This window comes from Polistes dominula, unplaced genomic scaffold (assembly GCF_049000335.1).
Source record: "Polistes dominula isolate Pdom_NZ unplaced genomic scaffold, Pdom_raw_medaka contig_482, whole genome shotgun sequence".
NCBI lineage: Eukaryota > Metazoa > Arthropoda > Insecta > Hymenoptera > Vespidae > Polistes > Polistes dominula.
In genome coordinates, this window is record NW_028301016.1 from 1,506,207 (window position 1) to 1,530,328 (window position 24,122).

The 24,122-nt window shown below is 32.8% G+C and overlaps 1 protein-coding gene across 7 annotated transcripts in view; it reads left to right on the plus strand.

Annotated features, from left to right (window-relative positions):
• Positions 1-24,122, plus strand: part of LOC107064449 (neurotrimin) — a 220,798-nt gene that overhangs the window by 115,265 nt on the left and 81,411 nt on the right. The gene's annotated exons all lie outside the window — the stretch shown is intronic.

The window sequence follows — 24,122 nt, forward strand, 5'->3', positions numbered from 1 at the left end:
AATAAACTTTAAAACGAAATGAGATCAGCGTGATTTATAAAGAGTCCCTTTTAAAAAAAGAGAACAAAAAAGTGACGTATTATAAGTTATATCCTACCTTTTAGAAACTCACACGTTTTTCGATAATGCATCAAGTAGAATATAGTATATACATACGTACGTATACATATAACTATATATATCATATAGGAAGAGGATCGTTAACGAATCAGTCGATCAGTTCGATCAAGTAACGAAGTTTCGCACTTCGAAAGTGATATTCGACCGCGGATTGAAATCATGAATAAAACATTAGGACAGAATTTTAGATCACGTTCACCTTACGAGAAAGCGGCTATACGCATCGTCGCTTCCGACGTAAATTCGACTTACGTTGGATGCCATTGGCCTTATCCAGAATTCCTTAAACGTACTACGTTAAAACGGGACGAGTATACCTAAACCCTTTTTGCTTTTATTTCCATTCTACGATCTTTTACGTCCTATTTTTTATCTTTTTCTTACCAATGATGATCTTTCGTAAGATCGTCCATTTATTTAAAAATTTACTAAATTTTATATAATTATTTGTTTACTATTATTACTTCTATATTTATTTTATTGTATTATATATGTATGCTTATTTATATTATATTTTGTTTTTATTTTTATTATATAATAATTTATTCTATTATAATATATACTATATACAATATTTAATATATATAATAATATATAATATAAATTTAAATTAATATTAATTTATTCTATTATTTTATATTATATAATATTTAATATATATTAATTATATATAATATAAAAACCTAAATTATATATTATATAATTAATTTAATATATAATAATATATAATATATATGTAGTATATATATTAATTTATTTAATATATATTTTATAATATTTAATATATATAATTAAATATATATATATAATATAATAATTTATAATTAGTATTTAATAATAATTATTTTTTTTATTATATGTAAAAATAAAATAAAATGTAATATAAAATAATATAATATAATATAATATAATATAATATAATATAATATAATATAATATAATATAATATAATATAATATAATATAATATAATATAATATAATATAATATAATATAATATAATATAATATAATATAATATAATATATAATATATATATATATATATATATATATATATATATATATATATATATATATATATATATATATATATATATATATTATTATATATTATTATCAGATTATATTTGAAATTATATATTATATTATTGTTATATTATATATGTAAATTACGAATTGTTACATTTGTTTCTATTTTTTTTTATTATATTTTTTATTACAGTTTGTGTATATATACGAGCAAGCTTAACATCTAATTGGCAAAAACTACCGTGTGTTTTTTTTCTTTTTTAGTTTTTTTTCCTTTACGACGTACGATTATTCTTCAATATCCTGATACATTATTTATTTCAACCTATAAAATCTCGAAGATTTGGTAGAGGCGAGAAGCCTTCCGTTTTTCCAAGGGGAGAAACTTTCACCCCTCCGACTTCTTACCGGGCCATTTCTGGCACAATCATCCAACTTCCCCTTCGTTTCGTCGACAATAAAAGCCTTAGAAGAAAAAAAGAAAGAAAAAAGAAGAGAAGAATGAAGAATAGATGCGAGAAGAAAATACATATATCTAATTTTGTCCGTGTCCTTTTTTGATTTTCTTTTTCACTTCTCTACCATCTATTACTATCCTTTTTCTTTTCATTTCTTTTCTTTCTCTTTTTCAATCTGTTTTTACTTCCTTTATTACTTCTTTTCTTTCTTCTACACCTATCCAATGTCGAATTGATCGGAAATTTTTTTCTCTAGCAAATAATCTTTAGAAACGAAATGTATTTGTATAAACATATATTTATTCTAATTTAGAATACAAGATAGTTTTTATCGCGATTATTTTTTATTTTTTATTGCTAGTATAAGTTTATTTATTATTTGGAGGTTATCTAAATCTCGGAAGTTATCTTTTTTTGTGTATTATTATTTTATGTATTTACTTCTAATTGTGATATTACTTTGTGTGTTGTTATAAAATATATATATATATATATATATAATAAAAATTATATATTATTTATTAATTTATATTTAATATATAATATAATTAATTTAAATTTATATCAATTTATAATATTAATATTATAATATTTATTATGTAAAATAATATATATATATATATATATATATATATATATATATATATATATATATATATATTATATTATATTATATTATAATAAATCTTATAGAAGAAGAAGAAGTTTATTTTTCAGGTGTATCCCTTTAGGGTGTTTACCCCGAAGGCCCCCCCCTACATGTTCGTTCCCCTTGACAATATACTTAATTCTAATTATGCCCTAATATAATATTAGATATTAATATTAACACTATAAAAAACAATATAAACAATATAAACAACCTTAAACAATATATCACATTTAGTAACTATATGGACTATATAAAAACTGTAACATATTCCTTACATTCTATTTCCTTCTATGTCTACTTGTTCCACTCACACTCTGTCTATCTTCTCGTTCCCCCTTCCCTCTATCTTGGCCCATATAATAAATCTATATATATATATATATATATATATATATATATATATATATATATATATATATATATATATATATATTATATTATATTATATTATATATTATATGTTATCTATATAATATATTAATTATATAATAAAATATATATGTATATATAATTTACAATTATATTAATTCAACATTTGATAACAAAGTCACAGCAACGTATAACCGAAGCATCCTATTATAAATATATATCGAAAATAATTTCTCTCACACGACATAATTTTATAGAAAACTTTAATCTCGAAAAAATGAATCAGTAGGATGAAGATTTTAACGAATAACATTGCGAAGATACTATTCCTCTCTCGTCTTACTGCGTTATCTTGATTCGATATCGAATCGAATTGGATGTTAAAGTAAAATGAATTTTCTATTCGTAGATTGGTAATACCATAAAGCTATCTCTCGATTCTTCCCAGTTCTATTTCTTATTCTTTCCTTTATAGAACCCACCACATGTCTTCTATTTTTTTTTTTTTTTTTATCGAGATCAGAGTCTAGATACGATGATTGATTCGTTCGAATTCTAAGCCAAAGGTCTATTGTCTCCGAGTAACTCCATTGTATTTTAACGGATCGTAAGGTGGAGAGAGAGATGTCATTAATATAGTAGAACGGGTAACAATGTAGCCACTGTGGAAAATTGATACCATGGAAGATCATCGATCATATAAAAGCATCAGGACTTACGTGTTCGATCTCTGCTCGATCTAAAGTTCGTTCCAACGAAAGCTTTACCTTCGAGCTAAAACCACTAACGAAGTTACGCTTGCTAATTAGCTACGAGCAGATGGTAAAAGAGAGAAAGAAAGATAGAGAGAGATAGAGAGAGGGAGAAAGATAGACAAAGAGGGAAAGATAGATGAAAAGGTCAAAGATGATGAAGATGCTGCCTACGTCTAATGATCAGAGAAAGATGAAAATTATGTTATTACCGATTTTATAAAGCATCGTTAAAACGAGAATCATAAATATGACGGGTTTATTTAATAGAATAGAAGTATTTATTTAACAAAACAAATACCTAAATACTTAAGTGTTAAGGTTTAATAAAATAAGAATTAACCCTTTTGGTACTACTGCCGACTATTGTCGGCATCTACTAAACGATCTCTGGGTAGTACTGCCGTCAATTGACGGCATCCAATAAATATTCTCTGGGTCCTACAGCCGCCACTTGGCGGCAGGCATTCTTAGAAAGTTATGTGGGTTCTACCACTACCCGAAATAAAAATTTAATGTTAATCACGCTCGAAATTTCTATGAATGCCGCAAAACACGTTTTCGCTTCTTATGCCGCTATACAGTGCAACCACTCTTGCGGAAAACTTCCCTAGCCCACGAATGTATAACCGCAGCCAGCCCCTCAGTACCGAAGGGGTTAACAAATAGAAAGCAAAAAAAAGTAGGTAACAATAGTTAGACGTAATAAACTCGTAAATAACTCGTAATGCACTCATATCACACTCATTCACTCGTAACTAGTCGTACCGAATCAAGAAGACGTCCGCTACTTCTTTCCGCCGCTTTTATATACGCATTCACCCCACTAGTGGTCTTAACCCCTTGACCTATGCGATATATGACAATTTCGCGTGCCATAAGATACTTGAAAATCAGTCGCGCGCTGTGCCATTCAATTGTTCCGCTGCGTACCCGCTCGTTTAAAACACATATTCTTTACCACGAGTCAGACTCGTGGTATTCGCTTATAGCACAAACTTTTTACCACGAGTCTGACTCGTGGTAATAGGTCAAGGGGTTAATTATTTCCGTCGATCCTTCTCGAAGTTTCTGGACTATTCCCGATCAATCAAACAAAGGACCCCCTTCCGATTTCCGGTTCGGGAATATTCGAAAGACTTCTGGCCCTTACAAAGCGATAACATCAGATGATATCTAAGCACGCTCACCTTTCTTTTCTGCTCTACACACTCGCACTCATATCGCCGTACGCACTAACAAATCTTACAACATCTATCGATAATTTCACGCGTACCATGCACTCGCACCCTTCATTTTTCTCCCATCCTCACAAATATTATTCGTCTATATTGCATAGGGTTGTAACAGCTGCTCCATAACGATTTATTATCCTTTAATTTGCACATTTCACCATCACATTACTTTAACAAACGAGCTAATCAATCGGAATATTGTTACAGTTACGCGCGATATTTGTTTACGATTCTCAGTATTCAATAATAACACGCGTTCCCTATTGTTTACATGTTTTATTTTTTATTTATCAAACTGCAGGCAATTTGTACATTTAAGTATGAATGAAAATTGAGTTTCGTTATTTCACAAATGTGGAAAAATTTGTTTCTATGATACGAAACAAATCTTCTAGTCATTGTTAGTAGAGAACTTCAGTACGACTTTTGGTCGTAATACGTCAAGTGGTAAATAATTGAAACGATTCAAGTAGAATACACAGTAGGAAGAATGAAAAAGGGAAAGAGAAAAGGGAAGAAACTAACGGCCAGGAAGATCCAAAATAAACGGGAAAGAGATAGAAACAAATAGAAATTGCAAGAATGGTAAGAGTGGTGGTAGTGGCGGTAATGGTGGTGGTGCTGGTGGTGGGGGGATTGGGTTTTGGTGTTGGGGGTGAGGGAAAGGTTTTACTCTCGCGCTTCTTCACCGACTCCTCTTTATTTCGGCGTACCGTGGACAAATGCAACTAACGTATCGAACTTCCGTCCGAACTAATTTATGGTGTTGGGATTAGGGGAGTAAAATGGGGGAGAAAGAGAGAGAAAGAGAGAGAGTGGAAAATGGCAATTCTGCAGTGCGGGTAACTACCCCTCCTACGGTATACTGCTTCTCTTTTCTCTCTGTACGGGTCTCTTCGGGCTACGCTCGATGGGTTCAAATGCTTAAGAGGCGAACGTTTCTTCTTGGCTATGGTGAAATATCACTGCTAAGAAAAAGAAGGGAATGGTCGATCCCTCCGAGGGTTGACAAAAACATGGGTAATAAAACTTGCCTACCTTTTTTCCACTTTTTCTTTTCCACCATCTCTTTCTATTCTTATTCTTCTTTCTTTACTTCCGTTGGCATTTCTTAGTCCTTTTTTTTTTTTCTTTCGTTAGCCTATCTTTCTTTCATTATTTTTTTGTCCCTGTATTCTTTCGTACTTGTAGCATTCTATTAATGGAAAAGGGAAAGTGTGACGTAATTACTCGTTAACTCGAATGATATTTTTAACTTCAATTAATCCCTTGATGTACAAATAAAACAAAAATGTAGTTGAGTAAAATGAAAAATATTATTTCATTTGAATCAACTGAAAGGTTATGTTAAGGAGGCAATGTAAACTAGGACATTTTATTTTCAAATTAAATTATTATAATTAATTATATTAATTATATTACATTTATTTGGAACGTAATTACTCGTCAGTTTGAATGATATTTTTAACTGAAATTAATCTCTTGATGTACAAATAAAACAAATTTGAATCAACTGAAAGGTTATGTTAATGCTTGGAAAAAAAAACTATTTTTTATTTTGAAATTTACGTTATTATATTATATTTAATCATGAACGTAGTTATTCGTCAACTCGAATGATATTTTTAACTTAAATTAATTCATTTACTTACAAATAATACAAAAATTTAGATGAGTACGAAAAATATTATTTCGTTTGATTCAACTGCAAGGTTATGGTAAAGCTTAGAAACAACAGCATTTTTATTTTGAAATTTGCATTGTTGCATTAAATTTAATGAGGTTGATATATAATATTAATTAGACGATAAATTAAATCCGTGAAATAATGAAATAATCTAATACGAGACATCCGCCGGTAACAGTTCTTGACGTCTCCGACACGTCAAAATCTACAATGGCATATGAAATGAGTGACGTCAGCAGACGTCATTGTACGTCAAGGGTTTAATATTTCACCGTATCGTTTATGATGAGATAAACAGTTAAGAAGATTACTTTAGGAAAGAAAATTTGTTTTTTACACCCACCTAAGTTTATGCTATTGAACGTATGTATGTATATAAGTATGGTGTTATTGAGGTGTGGGTTAGTTGAAAAGTTTTAAGTCCAATATAAAAACATTTTTCTTTCGATCAAACTCACATTTATATTTCTCAACACAATTTCAAAACTTTTTAAAAAAGAATAGGCTCGATAATTTTCACCCCACTTTTGTACAAGCTGTTTCACAATTTGTTTAATCTAAAATTAAACAACAAAAGTTTAAATAAATATTGGTTTAATGACAGAATTACATTATGAATCTATGGTATTCTGAAAAATTGATCTCATCTTCATTCTTCCTAAAAATAAAAATTCTTTAATTTTTTCAGTTCGATGAAACGATTTTTGGAACACCCAGAATGTATGGTCGCAGATTTGAATGAAATTTAACGATTCTTTGATTTGATTCATTGATTCAATGAAATCAAATGGTTTGGATAGATAGAGAAAATGAAAAAGAAAAGAAGAAATAAAATACGATTTTAATCGTTCAAGAAAAGAATAAAGGTGTATCAGTATTCGAAATCAATGAAAAGGTATTACACATTTGTCCCTTATTTTAAAGATCGTCCTAAACGTAATAAAAGACATGAGCTTTTCTTTGTTTCACGCTCGAACGAAAATGAAAACGGCGGGAAAAGTCTTACTTAAGAAAAGAAAAGAAAATAAAAATAAAATGAGTTAAAGGTTTAAATTTCACTATCAAGGACTGTGTTGTTCGAGATAAATCATGCTTCACTGTAAAACAATATAATCCTTGTACAGTAGATGTTCTATAAACTTCCGTTGTTTCACGATATCTCGAAAAATCTTGATTTTTACTTGTTTGAGTGTCATAAGAAAAAAATAAAAGTAAGAAGAGTGAGATTTCAATCTTTGATAGAAGAAAATGTATCTATCAGTATTCGACATCTGTGAAAAAGTATTACAAGTTCGTCTCTACAAAATTATCACAAATGCAATAAAGGACATGTGTGCTTTTATTTATTTCACTCTAAGAGAGAAAATAAAAATAGGGACAAATAACAACTTTAAAAAGAAGAAAACCAAGTTGCGTTAAAATTTCATTATCTTAGATACACAGTAGTGTCCAAGATAAAACTCGTGTTACTCTAAGTAAGAATAAAATCTATGTCGAGTAGATGTCTCACATTAATTTCTATTGTTTGAACGGAAGAGAAATCTCGATGTCTTGGTTCAATCTAAAGGGAAAAAAGACTTCCATCGTTGTAGGTAAAACAAATATAGGAACATTCAATATTTGTGTAAAAAAATATAGAACGTTTTTTACTATTAAGATTGTCCCATGTGCAATAAAATAGACACGTGAATATTTTTCATTCTATGCACTAAATCAAATAATAATATCGAACAAATAATTGCTTAAAAAATTAATTTGACCCATTAACTGTCAACTACGAAATATCTTGTAGAGTGCTGCTACATCAGATTAATTATAAATAGCTATTTGAGTTAGGAATTATAAAAAGAATTAAATTTGGTTATTATATTATATTATATATTCATTTTATAATATTATATATATTATAATATAATATTATAAAATAAAATAATATATAATATTAACCCTTTGCACTCCGATGTCTCACCGTATGAGACATCGTCATTCTAGCCTATCACTCCGATGTCTTAACGTATGGGATATTAAAGTTTATTAACGATTACGGGGAATTAAGTTATTTCAGCACAACTTTTTCACACATGCATGTTTCCCTGATGTTTTTTCTTAAAATTGCACGAGACATCGAATCAAAATATAGTAAAATAACAAAGATATATAAAAAAAATGTCAGCGTGTTTTGTGTTCTAAGAGAATGCGAGACGCGTGCTCATGACGGTCCGAGAACTTTTTGGCGAAACTTGAGAAGAGCGATAAGAAGAATTAGTAAAAGAAATGTTTTTATAGAAGCATATCTCGCATTTTATAGTGAGATTTATAATGTACAAAGAAATATTATCAAATAGTATCACATTTCAAATACAATGGAACGCACTCGCTTTTTTTCAATTGCAACGATATTACACACATACATTCTCTTGGTAAATAAGTTCTTTTGGTAAAAGTTCTTTAGGTAAATATGTTCCTTTATGTCTACAGATTAATATAAGTGCAATATCATTAGAATCAGTTACTGGGTTCCAAATTTATACTAAATAATACGAGGGTCTGTAAATGTGCCATTTCTGTGGCGCGGAGTAGCTACTACCCAACGTCGAGAATCGTGCGGAGTGCAAGAGGTTAATATATAATCATATAATAATATAATAATATTATAAAATAATAATATATAAATTATAATATCAAATAATATTATAGGTATATATATAATAAATATAATATAATATAATAACCAAATGCGTGTGTAAAATATTATTTAAATTACCTCAACTAAAAGGTTATATTAAAGTTTAGAAACACAAAATCATTTTTATTAATATAATATTATATTAATTATATATTATTTTAAAATGCTATTACAATAATATAACACAGTAACTTAATATTATTATATTCTGTACAATTTTATGTATTGTTTATTATAATATTATAAATAACATCTTGGCATCCAGGATATGACGCTCTAAATATGTCTAGCAGTCAATGGGTTAATTTGCTTTTAAATTTCATTATCGTAGATAAACAATGGTGTGTCTCTAAATTAGAACTCATATTTTTCTATCCCTAAAAATATAATCCTTATACGGTAAATATTCCATAAACTTTGGTAGTCTAGACGTAAAGAAAAATCTCGATGTCTTTCTCCTATCTAAAAATAAGTAAAAACACAAATAGAAAATAATAATAAAAATAAAAAAGAAGAAGAGAAAGAAAAAGGTAGAAGGAAATAAGAGAAGAGAAGAGGATGAAGTTTCCTCGAGAGAACCACGTACGATCGTTCACCCGGACAGATCGTTACTGAAAGGAATGGTACAGAAGGAAAGAGAGAGAGAGAGAGAGAGAGAGAGAGAGAGAGAACTCGCTACTTGATACCCGATTAGAGGACAACGAAGACGTCGTAGGAACCTAGACGTAGCCAAGTAAGTCGACGTTGCCCGGGCGTTGTCGTCGATAATTGGAGATTGGCTCAGGAAGTAAGTACTTTAGTTCTTCGTTTGATGTGGCTAACCTTTCTACCTATTTCTCTCTCTCTCTCTCTCTCTCTCTCTCTCTTAGTTCATACTCTCAATTCTAGTACTTTTCACGATCTAACAAATAGCCTAGAAATTCGACCGATACTGTCTTTCCTACTTCTATCACACCTACATTAACTTAACTACGAATAGCTCATTGAACTCTATTCACCTTTTAACCAGTTAACTGAGTTTGACGAATGTACTCGTCATGAAGAAGTACCAGGATTTTGTGCCATGACTTGTATACTCGTCATGAGTAAGACGTAATAATTATTTGCTATTTAAATTGTAACTTCTTTTGAAAAAACAAAACATATTCTTAACCCTTAACCAGAAACTCCAGACGTTTGACGTAGCCTTTTTGATGCATTTCTTACCAGTTAGTTAAAATTATTACAAACACAAAATAACACCTTAAAAAATAATTTTGGCTCAACGTAATACTTACAGCGTAAGTACAGTATTACAACGTAATACTTGAGCGTGCAACTTAAGGGGTTAATGTATAAAATTTGTATACATTTATAAAAATAATATTATACAGAAAAAGCGTAGGAACCTGCGTCGACGAAACTAGACGTAAACAGTTACTGTCGTACATCCAGTTACCGTAGCAAACCAAGTGGTGAGCGAGAGTTAACTCTAAAGTTGCGACATCAAACCACATGGTGAGTGGAAGTCACCACTGGAATGCAAAGGGTTAAATTTCAAGATTAGTAAAAAGAAATTAAAAAATTGTTAATTACTATTGTTTTTATTTTTAGTTCATTTTATCCTGAATATGAGTAATTTTAATCTTAACTTGTCATCGATCGATTTTCACGACACACTTGGGATTCAAAGGGTTAAATTTCAAGATGACTAAGAAGAAATTCAAGATTTTTAAATTACTATTTTTGTTTGTATTATTTTTAGTTCATTTTATCCTGAAAATGAGTAATTTTAACCTCGACTTATCATCGGTCGATTTTTACGACACACAGAGTGCACTTTCAAAACAGATCGCCACGGTTAATTGGTTTAGGTTTCTCTCTCTCTCTCTAATACGAAATTTCCATAGATCGGTGAATCCTTCTAACTCATACTCACACGTTTATACGTGTATATTAGGAATATCTGTGTGTATATATGTGTTTTCAGTATCTCTACGTTTGAGTGGTTTGTTAACGTCTAGTTCGATTTTGAAAGATCTTCAAACTATCTGATATCACTTGGCGACTATGCATGATAAAGGTAACGAGCCCTTTCGTTTCCTTTTACACCACTCGCTATTGTCTTTTCGTTCACGTCAAACGTCACTGATCTCTCTCTCTCTCTCTCTCTCTCTCTCTCTCTCTCTCTGTCTCTATTTCTATTTCTGTTTCTCTCGTATGAGTAATATCGATTCAAACGGCTTCTAACTCTAAAACGAGATCAAAACCATGAACAGATGCGTTTGCTTCTTCGGTTTCATACCTACTCGTCTTTCTTGCGGTTTATGTAAGTCCTCTCTCTCTCTCTCTCTCTCTCTCTCTCTCTCTCTTCTCTCTCTTCTCTCTCTCTTTCTTTCTCCTTCTGTACCATTCTTTCTATTTCTATTTTCTCTCTATGTTTCTCTCTTCTCATGTTTTGTCATGTCGATCCAAAAGTATCACTAATGAGTCTTTTATTTTTCTTTTTTTCTCTTTTAATGTCTACGTTCAGTTTCATAATTTTTAATGAAATCTTCGACCTTGATATAATTTTTAATACTAATAATGAATTAACGAGAGAAGTAGCTTTTCTTTGTTCGTTAAATTTCGACAGTATTTAAACGTTTAACGATCAGAAATAATGTTTCTTTTGATCTCGAGTATCTTCATTGAATTTATGCTAACGCGAGCTCGATCGTTCGAAACTTCTTTTGCCAATCTATTTCTCTCTCTCTCTCTCTCTCTCTCTCTCTCTCTTTTGTCTTCTTTTTTTTCTATAAAAAAAAAAAAAAGAAAATGAGCAGAACAGAAAAGAGGAAAAAAAATGAATGGAAACAATAAAGAATAGAATAGTATCATTGGAAGCTCTTTGTTCGTACGGTTTTTCCAGCCGATAAGAATTCGAGCTCATGAAGCTCGGTTGTCGACGAGTTCTCCTCCCATTCTTCTAGCAGGTTTTTAGCGATAATTTCCGATAAAGGTCAAACCCCCTACGAAAGTATTGAATTCCACAGACAGTTGAATTTTCTCTTAAAACATAAAAAAATCGCATGGTGTTGTAGTATTATTTGTTTCGATTAACGTTTGTGAATAAACTTTCGATATATATTTAAACTATGGTGAAAGATTAAAATAGTAAAGAAAAAAGTATATAGTAAATTGACCTAATTAATGCTAATTGTTCTAACTAATAAATAACTGGAATGAATAAACACATCTATTGTCCAGAGAAATAGAGTGAGAGGTAGAGAATATACGAAACTTTTCGAGTTTATAGTTAAATCGAAGAACGGGAGAGAATGGTGACCTCGAATGCGTTCAAATACACGTTGTTAGAATACGAACAAGGTAGATAAGCAGATAAGAAGAGTTAAAGTTAGTGAATCACGTTGAAGAATTTCATTTAGTATTGAAATATTCATAAAATATCATAACGATTCGATCACGAGATAAGAATTGATTCATTTTTTGATTTAACTTATTATTCTTGACTCGTAGATCCAAATGTGACCTTGTACGATTAATATTATATAGATATATATATCTTTATATACGAAAATTCAGTGTCACGTTGTTGGTTACCAATGAATTTCAAAACTACTTAACCAATCTTAATGAAATTTGTTTTATTTTGTGCGATTTTTTTTAACTTAAAATATAGGTTAGTTTTTATCCCGATTATTTTTATTTTTTAGGATTTAGAGGTTATCTAGGTCTTTAAGTACTGTAAGTTTTCAATAGATAGCGCTTTATTACAATTCAATTATTTCAGGTTTTTTCCAGATTTACATATGACATAACTAACCTTAACTAACTAACCTTTTATATTTTTTCGTGTATTATTATTTTATGTATTCTTTTATTATATTATTTAGGTATATTAAATATTCATTTATTATAGTATTCTTTATTATTTTATTATATTATTTTACTAAATATATTATGTATTTATTATATTTATTAAATTATGTATTAATACTTTGTGTGATGTCATTCATATATTATATTTTATGTATTGGGATCTCTGGCAGGGGCGTGGCGTAGCAATTCAACCTATGTACTCTAATTTTGAATTTAACCACCAGAAAGCGTATTCAAGTGCTAGAGATCCCAATAATAAAAATTTATGTTATTTTATACCTAATTGGATTTCCCAAAAATTATATAATATATTAATATTAATTTGACTGAATTAAATTTAAAAGAATTATAATAAATCAACGTTCAACAGATGGCGCTGTATTACAGTATCAATTATTTCACGTTTTCTTCAGATCTACATATGACATAACTAACCTCACTTTTTATATTTTTTATATTATTTCGTGCTGCTATAATTTACTAAATAGTTTATAATTATATTAAATCTAATCGAATTAAAATAAATCGTTAAAATATTTTATAACAAAACCGCAGAGAGCAATGCGTGGCCAAAGCATTCTAATATACATATGTATATATGCATGTATTTTTTGGATACCAACGAAACCTCATATTTTCGTATAGGAAAAGAGAGTATTTGGACAGAAGGCGTGCGTGTCCATCCGCAACGTGCTGCATAGTTTTGCATAAAAAATATGAGAAAGAGAGATGAAAGAGAATGGTGATTGGAAAGGGGGGGGGGGAAGGGGGAATCGGAAAAGAGATAAAAATGTGTCCTCTCGAATGTGGAATAACGGAAAAAAGCAGAGTCGGTATGTGGACCATTTCGATTACGAAAAAGTGAAAGAAGCAGAGTATAAAAAAAGAAATCTTCCATAAATAACAATATTTAATGGAGGAACAAGCATTTGCAAATTTGCAAAGATCTCCATATCTGCTATCGGTTATTTAATTAAGTTGCTTTCAAAAAGTTTCTTAATTTTCTGACAAAGAGAAACAGAAAATTTAAAGACGGAAATAAGAACAAAAATAAAAAAAGGAGAAAAGAATAAATGAAACGAAGTCTTGTGAATTTCAATTATTAATACTAAAGATAATATACACAGTGACAGTAGATTCGCATGGCACATATTTCTAAATTGTTCGTAGAGTCTTTGAAATGATTATTATCTTTAAAAAAAAAGTGGGGATGAAAGAGAAAGAGAGACAATAAAATCTGAGCTTTTTTTTAATTATAATAATTCGAATCTTTTAATATTTAGTACTAGATAAAAACCAATGATATTTTAGCACACTTTCGTAACTTTGTTTCGTGCCTGAAGAAGAAATCGTTGTCAAAAGCGTACTAGGAGAAATAAAATCCCTAAAAAAAAAAATTTTTTTTAAATAAAAAACATACAAAAAAGGGCGGTACAAGTTGCTTTTAGGTCCATTAAAAAATTTCATCCTACGAGTAAAACGTGGTACTACGTACTACCTCTCTTTCTCTCTTTCTTTCTCTTTCTTTCTCTATTTCTCTCTTTTTTTACCATCAACCTACCGCCTCATATTTTCAACAAAATGCGAAACGATTAACGCGGTGCGATGGGCTCGCACTCGCGAGAATTAATTTCACCGAGGGTTCGTCGATTTTCATCAAATTTTATCTTTCCTTTTACGACCACCGACATCCTTTCTTTACTTTTTATCTTCTCTCTCTCTCTCTCTCTCCCTCTCTTTTTATTCATTCATATTCCAACATTCCGTTCTCTTTTGAATATAACGGAACTTTTACGATAATTATGGATCCATTCGCAAAAAACGTTTCGTAGTCGTTCTAACGCATTGCTATGCCAACAGTAAAATAACTACGATAAACTTAAATACTATATATATATATATAAATTAAACGTTAATATTACGCATGCAAGTAATAGAGAAAACGTTACTACGAAATAATAGTTTCTATTCGACGTTTAACAGTCGGATATTAAATATACGCTAATGAGTACGCACAATTCACGTTCGCGAAACAGATTTTGAATTCCTCTTTCGTAAAGAGGACAAGAAGAACTCTCTCTCTCTCTCTCTATATATATATATATATATTCCAAAAGCACTATTTCACAAAACCATTATATATCACGACTAAATCGGAATATACGTTTTGATTCATAAACGAAATGGTTGTTCTTACACACACAAAAAATCATTCAACGATGATTTCCATTTCATGAAAATTTGCTTCACAAGGAATGTGGAGGTTGAATTGGTAAAGCTTTGGAAATATACGGAGCAGCTTGAAAATTATGGGAATATGTTTGTAGAATGTTTGGATCGATGTTCTAAATTCATAGAAAATATTTGTGTGAATGGAAAAAGGAGAGAAAGAGATAGAGATAGATAAAGCTCGTAGAATTTCTTGGCTCGTGCGTGTCTCCGGCCAGTTTTCTAGAATTTCGCTCGTTCCAATAATCGCTAGACGCGCACGGTTACGATGCGATAGTAATGGCACCGTTGGTAATAGTGCTAGAATAAGAGAGAGAGAGAGAGAGTGAGAGAGAGAGAGAGAGAGAGATAGAGAGAGAACGATTTCACCGGTAAAGTTGCATAACCCTCCTTTCGTTCCGTCCCCCCTCTCTCAGCCCAATGGTTGGCGCGTTCTCGCGCGCACAAGTCCAGAGGGAATAATTTTCGCAGGAGCACCGGCTCTAAGTCCCTGGCCCACATATATGAAAAAAGTTAGAGCCAATTATAGTCGGAATATTTCACGAGCGTGGGATTTACGACGGCACGGTTAAAACCACCACCACAGCAGCTAGTAGCAAAGCTCTCTTCTACTTCCTCCTTTCTCTTCTTCTAGTTCCACCACCACATCTCCTTCTTCTTTAGCTCTAACCATCACCATCACCATCACCATCGCCATCGTACCCAAACTCCTCGTGTGAAAGTAGTTTGAAATGACTTCGACCGGTGTTCAAAAGCTCTGACAATGGCCCTCGGTAATTGGAAAAGTCGCGAGTATGTATAACCGATAAGGAACGCTTGTCAACGGATAATTTTCTATTAATTTTTGTTTTTTTCTTTTTGCAATCTTAACAATTGGATTTGTTTTACTTAAGGATTTTTGATATTTTTTTTAAATTAAAAATGAAAACTGGAGAGTAAGATAGGAGAATGGATATATGTGTATTTGTGTGTGTGTGTTTGTATGTGAGTGTACTCAATTTAATTACTTCAAGAATATTATAATAATTTCTGCGAATAATTACCATGTTGCGAAACAAAAAAACTGGATAATATTGTAAAATGTAATATTTTAAATTGAAAAATTCTATAATAACTGAAAACGAACGTTATTATCTATTTTTTAAAATAATACGCAAAAGCATTTGACTAATTCAAGAGTCTTATTTTATATTTTTTTAGACATGGTTTTAATATACAAACTTAATTAATTAGATATATTAATTAATTCATGTTCACAAAAGAGAATATGTATTTATGTATATTTTTTTTGTATTCACAGAATTATACGTGTCCGGAAATACACATTACGTTAACGAACTTATGATATTTAAAATGTTATAATTTATATAAATAATGTATAAATACGAATACGGAAAAGTGAAAGAAAATGTAATTAATATCATTTTCATTGGTAGGAGTGATAAAATTAAACAGGTGTTTTAATCACAGAATATTACACAAATCGATATATATATAATTTAATATCTTTAATTTTGTGATTAAAAGATGCAGGAAAAATTCTTATCTTATATTAGATAATTAACTAACTTACTTTTATTACATAACAAAATTATTAGATTACATTTAATATTAAACAAATGGATATATTTTATTTAACATCTTTGATTTTTTAAATAAAAAAATGCAGGAAAATTTCTTATCATATATTAGATAATTAACTAACTTACTTTTATGAGATAACAAAGTTTTAATTTGTTCAAATACCTTTCGTAAAAAATCAGAATAAACTTTATTAAAAAGAAAACGATCTACACAAAGTGAGTGACATCGACACGATAACATAAAAAGGTTGATAATAAATAATGTTACAGTTTGTTCGTATAATTTGAAATAACTTTTATAATCAGATTAATATTCCATTTTGAAAATGTGACAGATCCGATCGAGTTTTAACTCTTAGCAATATTGAAATACGATTTCCCGAACGAATAAACCATAAATTACAAATCTACAGTCAGATGAAGGGGTGGGAAAGGTTCCTCGGGCTCTTTTCGTTCTCCATATCTCTCTTTTCTTCTGTAAGGTCGTTTGTTATCTTTGGTAGAACGCTATAAGCGTCTGGAAGCAGAACCCTTTCTGGAAGATCTACCGATTCTCGTCCGGTCACCTCGTAAAACTTGATATCGAGGAAAACCTAAACCAATTAAGGCATCTCTCGAGAACGTTCTACGAGCAAATGGAGGCAATAAAGTCGCCGAATCTATCGTGCTAAATCATCCTCGACGTAACTTCCACCAGTGAACACCACTCTAAAGAGACACGCGTGATAAGGAACTTCCTTACCGGAACCCATCCTACCACTACTCTCTTTACCCCTTTCACTCTCTCCCTTTCTCTCTGTCTCATTCTGTCTCTTCTCTTTCAAGTCCTTCGAGAATTCGAGTGCACTCGAAAGTTATCGTCCCCCCCGGTTGCTTCGAATCGTGATTATCATTGAAAGCGTTCAGTAATTCAAGGAAAAACGACGTCCGATGAATTATCTCAGCACAACGTCGAGTACCGATTAAGGTAGCGATTTAACTAGTGTTAAACGAAGAAAGAGAAAGAGAAATAAGAGAGAGAGAGAGAGAGAGAGAGAGAGAGAGAGAGAGAGAGAGAGATGAAACTAGGAAGTCATTGGTAGGAGATAATTTGAGGGGCTTTCGGTTCTCTCCACTTGGACTTCCGTTAATACGACCAAGCACAGCAATACCATCCTTGACTTCGTGGTCTCTTCTTGCTGAGAAGCATTTCTCAGAAATACGAACGTGTTACGTAAGTATTCGAAACTCCTTACTTCCTTACGAACAAGACGGAATTCAAAGGTTAATAAGATCGAAAATTACCTTTGGCTTTTGCCGTCGACTGCAGAATTTCTAATAAATAAGAAGAGAACGAGCATAGAATTTCGAATCGATTCGAAGAACATTCACCAACCTCAGTCGCACAGTACCCCGTCGTTGATAATGTTCTAGAAAGAAAAAGTATTTCTAGCAAAAAAAAAAAAAAAGAAAAAGAAAAATCTTCTCTTAGGAGAAGATAAATTTGACCTTGACCCTGGGATATCGTAGGTATCGAGCTGACGTGTAGAAAGTCGACGAATTTTGGTTCGGATGGTAAAACGAGAAAGGTAAGCTTACGTTTGAGGATGCCCAGGTTACTCGCTTGCGAGCACTCCACTTCGTAATTCTTCGGTTACGACTAGGAGCTTTGCATCTCTAACGGTTGGATGGACCATGTGGGAAGATGGAGGGTTAAAGAGGATGAGGATGAGGAAGAGGAGGAAGAGTAAACGGGAAAGAGAGAGTAGAAATGAAAGCATAGGTGTGTGTGTGTGTGTATGTGGAAGGCATTTGCTCGTTCGGTGGTGGATAAAGGGGGCAGAGGGGTTAGGTGTGTGCAAGACCACTGGCATTAATCCAGAATAGGTAAGAGCCCTAGGTGCAGTGGGGTATCGTCGTGTCGAGGAAAGAGGATGAGCAAGGTGGAAGAAGGGGGAGGGGTGGATGCTGGCTAGTCGAAGGACGGACTGGGGGAACGGGAAAGCAGGGATAGGCAAGCAGGAAGGAAGGAAGGAAGGATAATGCGGCCACGATAAAACTAAGCCGGCTAACACCAGGGATAAAAAGACCCGGGCGGACGCTTGGCAGTGTCACCAAATTGCTCGAATATTTTGCGCCCCGGAGTCGAGGGGAAAACGGATGGAGGATGGAAATGGTTGAAGGTATAGGACGGTGAGGTAGAGAAACCGCTTGACCACAGTCCGCCGGCCCTGATAAACTTCCGGTTTAAGGAATACATTCAACCTTTTATTCGACTTCTCTTTGGCCTTTCTCTCATTCTCCCTCTTTTATTTTTCTTTTATTTTTACCTTCTTTTTTTCCCTTCTTCTTTTTCGACTAAACTCGTGGCGTTCGACATCCCAGAAGGATTTTAGGAAAAGATTCACTTCTTTCTTATTTTTATTTTCGTTGATTAGAAATTAACTGTTATTGTATGAAGACTTTGAATACTTTCGAGATCGACCTATTTTGTCAGAAAAAAAAAATAAAATCAAACAGAGAAAATAAAAAGAAGGAAAAGTTCAGTCTACATATCGGTTAACAACAACGTTTTCGTTCAATACTTTATTGCTTTATACATACGATTTGAAACTCAAAGGCCAGTTTCAACATTCTCTGATGGAAGAACCATCCCTCCTCCTACTATCCCGATCCCGACCGTCACACTGTCGGGCGCTAAAACTCACACAACTTTTCTACTACCCAGAGAGAGAGGCGCTTCCCTACTCAACTTTTCCCGTAACTCTACGTTTTCATGAACCGTGCTCGAAGTCACGACCGGCGCGAGTTCTCATTTCTTCCGCTTGATTAAAAATTTACAATCCGCCAGTTCAAACTTTCCATCATATTTTCGTTTTTTCTTTTTTTCTTTTTTGCCAAAGGATTAATGTTATTTATTAATTCTTCCAATCGATATAAGTCGAAAACCATTAATTTGTTCATTCGTTCGCATACAATCCAATATTTATGAATTTAACTCGAGAATTTGGAAAACTTCGTTAAGGAAACGTTACGAAATTTAATCCACGTTCAGCTTTATACTAATTCATCGTCCCTTCCCATGTCCTCTTTTACTCCTATTCGAATGATATATTTTCGAGGGAAGCATACGAAGATTAGAAATTGGACAAGCTGCAATTAGGTCGTTTCATTTCTACCTAGTCCTTATAATTTCCCAATGTCTTCTATTCGATTCTTCCGAATCACGAATATAGAGAATAAAAAAAGAGAGAGAGCAAGAGGGAGAGGGATGATAAAAATGGTTATCCATCCACTTCACTCCAGAACATCTCCCATTTTTCTTGACCTCAAAAGTATTCTTTCATGTTGAAAGTTTGTACAAAATTCCGCCTGGAGGATCTATTCTTTCGAGAGAAAAGCTCTGCTAGGTTGATACCTAGCGTGGAAAGAAAAAAAAAAAAAGAAGAAAAGGAGAAGAAAGAAAAGAAGAAAAAAAAAATAGAGAAAAAACACACACACATACACCGTCCTCCTTCTTTAATGTTCCACCAAACCGAGTACATGGAATTGAAGCTATGAAACTTAACAAAGTAGCAAAGCTTCTTAAATGAAAGTGTGATCTTCAATATAGCAAAACGTGTATGGATCCTTTTCGTTCGATCACGCATTGTTTTTCACTGATGAGAATCATCAAAATCGTAAAGATAAAACCATAGCAGAGATAACTAAACGAGTAGTATCCAGTGCAAACCTAATTAAGAATGGACAAAGGAGTTTAAAACCAGATCGTTTGGAAGTAATCGTACGAACGAATCGTCGGTAAAGGGGGGTCACCCTCGGTGAAAACGATTTTCAGTTAGAAAATGGAAGACTAGGTTTACTCTCAGTTAGAAAAGCGATCGCTTGAAATTACCTCGAAATCGTCGTAGCGGTAGACGATATTCAGCAATTGTTCTGGATTGTCCAGCGACGACTTCTTCTTCAGAGTAGGTGTGTAGAATGCAACACCAAAAGCAACAACAACAACAACTACAACTACACTGGACACCGGACTTAGTTACATCGAACACCATAGCTATTCAACGTATCAGCCACTAGGGAATTTCTGGGAAACGGGTGGCACAGGTGTGCAATTTGATTGGCGCGAGAAACCTTCACGCTGTTGTATTCCTCCTCGATATTTCGTCTTTGGATGTTTCTAATTAGTATGCCTCGGCGTGTCGAATGGAATGAGTAAGAGAGAAATAGGAAAGGAGAGTAGAAGGAAGAGAGGACGAGTTCGGTACCACCGGATGTACACTCCGGACGTTATAAAGTCGTTGTCGGCGTAGGGGTTAAGGGTTAATTACACGCTACCACGTGTAACACGCCTTGGGTTAGGTTAAACTTTGGACACCATTGATTTGTGGCGGCGGTAACCCTCCATGCGAGAAATATCTATATATCTATATGTATATATACACACATATATATATATGTAAGGATAGTAACGTATAATACATATATAGACGTATATGTATTGATATACGCGTATAACTGTATTTTGCTAGAAACGGAGTAAAGTATCTATGTGAGGCAGAAACAGCAACACTAACAGCAACGACAGCATTACTAGTGGCAGCAGTACTACCAACCACTTCGAAAGAGAGCGAGAGAGAGAGAAAGAGAAAGAGAGAGTAGAACGAGCAGTGATCAAGGAAATTCCTTCCTTGCTGGAGTAACCCAACGAAACTCGAAAACGGATTTGTCCTTACGACCTGCGGCTAGCAGTCTGGATGCAAACTTCGCCACACCGGTGCGCACGGAGTGCCAAACACTTGCTTGGCAAGTATCTTGGGGAAGAGAGAGAGCTTACTTCGTGCCTCGAGGCCCAACCCCTTCTATCTGAGATGATTGCGCACGTGAGAACCCAACCTTCTCGTCTTTCCGACGACGATCTTGCCTTTAGTACCATTGCTAGTATATGGAGTATACATACATATATTATATTATGTATATATATACTTATATACTTTACAGAAAAGTATTGATATAAATATGAATCTTTGAAATTCTTGTCGTTCGTAAATATCATTTCAATATTTGTATGTCGACTAGAAATTCATGATCTTGCATCTCTTATTCGTAATCATTAAACAGGATTATTACTAATGGTCATTAACCAGGATTATTGTCGATAGTAGGATTACTAGCATAGCGACTATACTAACCGTTAACGGATCGGCCAACTTTATTGGTCTGACTGGTTACGAAACGATATTATAGGAAAACGATTCTTTCCTAACATTGAAAGGGTAAATCGAGTAGAGACAGTGAAAGATATCACAGGGATCTCTTCTTTCGAAGATCCTTTCGTAAGGAATAGGGAAGAGATATTTCTGCGAGTTGTTCGATTTGGAGATAATCAACTTTTATCGGTGACGCCACACTCTTTCTCTTTCTCTTTACGAAGAAAGAAACAAATAGAAAATGTCTAGTAAAAAGATCATATTTCTTTTGGATAAAATGCATCCATTCTAGCGATATGAGAAAACGTTACAATTTTCAAGAATATTTCTTTGAAAAATCTCGTTTAAAAAGTACACGGATTATATCGTCCATATTCGAGATAAGTAAAATCATATTTCTGGAAATACGAGAAATAGTATTAAAGATATTGCATGATAAATTTTAACGATTAAGTCGAAATAAGAGTAGAAAGAGAAACAGAAGGAGGAAAAAGAAGGAGTAGGTGGAATGGGAGAAGGAGGTAAAGGAGAAGGAGGAGGAAAAAGGTTGAAGCTTATTCTTGGAAATACAGTAGAACGCGATCGTACACGGCGTAGGTAGTCTATGCAAATATACTTTGGCGAAAGGGGTAAAGAGGAAAAGAAAAAGTAAGAGATGGTAGGAAGTTAGAAAGAGAGAAAGAGAGAGAGGGAAACGTTTCCTTGGAAAAATCTTACGTCATACTCGAGAAAAATCCTTTATCCGTCGCTAGCAAGGCTGTGAGCGTATTTGTCCTTTCTCGGCTCGCGTTTGGCAACCTCGAGTCTGGCAAACTTCGTTTCAAGTCGTACCCCTTGCCCTCTTCTACTTATCGAACTATACATACATACGTATATATATATAGGCACACCGTATACATACTACGTATATATACATACTACGTATATATACATACGTCTATCTTTTTCTTTTTCTCAAACCATGTGTCTTCCTCTCTCTCTTTCTCTCTAACTCACTCTTTCTTTTTCTTTTTACTTCATCGTTTCTCTTCTAATGCTCTTTCTCTATCGTATACACGTGTGCACACCTGCTTTTGCGTTTTCTCGTCTTACCACCCCTCCCCAATCGAATGAGAGTGAGAGAAAGAGAAGAAAGTAAAACGTTGGCTGGTCTAGGATGCTGGCAACGGACTTCCCATTACTACCACCATCGTCGCACACTCGAAAAGGGAATTCCAATGCATAAGTACATTCGCGCGAAACGCGCCCTGTTCGCAGTTTCCCTCTGGCAATACTCTTCCTTCTCCTTCTCCTCCTCTTCCTTCCTTTAACTTCTTCTCTATTTTCTCTATTCTTCCTATTCTTTCTCTCTTTCGTATCTCTTTCTATCTTTCTTGAACTCTCTTAGTCTCTCTACGCGTCCATGACCATCCCTTAGTTTTTCCAATTTCCGGAATAAGGAATTCTCCCGTTTTTTTCATGGACCTCTTCCCATTTTACCAAAGCTAACATAAAATAAAAGAAGAATGAAAAAAAAATGTTCAAAAGAAAGAAGTAGTTTTAATCAACGAGAAACTGATGTTGTTACCTGAAGAGACATCATAAAATGAATATCTATGCTTGTATCTACAATCGAATAGAATTTTATCGATTATATTGAGTCTTACAAATCGGTTTGTTGAATTCCATGGATTCTGAATTCTTTCTTTCTTTCTTTCTTTCTTTCAATACTATTTCAAAGAATTATCTTACAGAGAAATAATACCTAAGTTGAACAATTTCTGTTTTCCTCATTCACAGGCAAAAAGAGCGTTTCATTGGAAAACGCGTTTCTTTTCTTTCGAGGCTCTAACGAATGCGGATAATTGATTTTTCCATTACTTAACGTCGCACAACGCTGAAGGCGAATATAACTTTTCCCTCTCTCTCTCTCTCTTTCTCTCATTCTTTCTACTTGCATCTCAGTATTTCTTAAAAGTTAACGAAGGAAAAAGTTTTTAGAGTTAGTTCTTAATCGTGAAGGAAAATCGTTAACTTGAAAAGAGAAAACTGAGTGGGATGGTTACAAAGAGGTGATATTAGCGGTAGAGGGAGGAGAAAAAACGCGACTTGGCTTTTACGAAGGAATCGAAAAAGAAGACAAGAGAAAGTTAACTATAAGTATGCTGAAGACCCGGCTGACGAACGTGAAGGTGAAAATTGAAGCTGTGATATTACCAGATGCTCGAATAAAACAAATAAAAAACCCCCAATAAAAAGCGGATTTGTATACAACGTTAGAGAATAGAAAAGA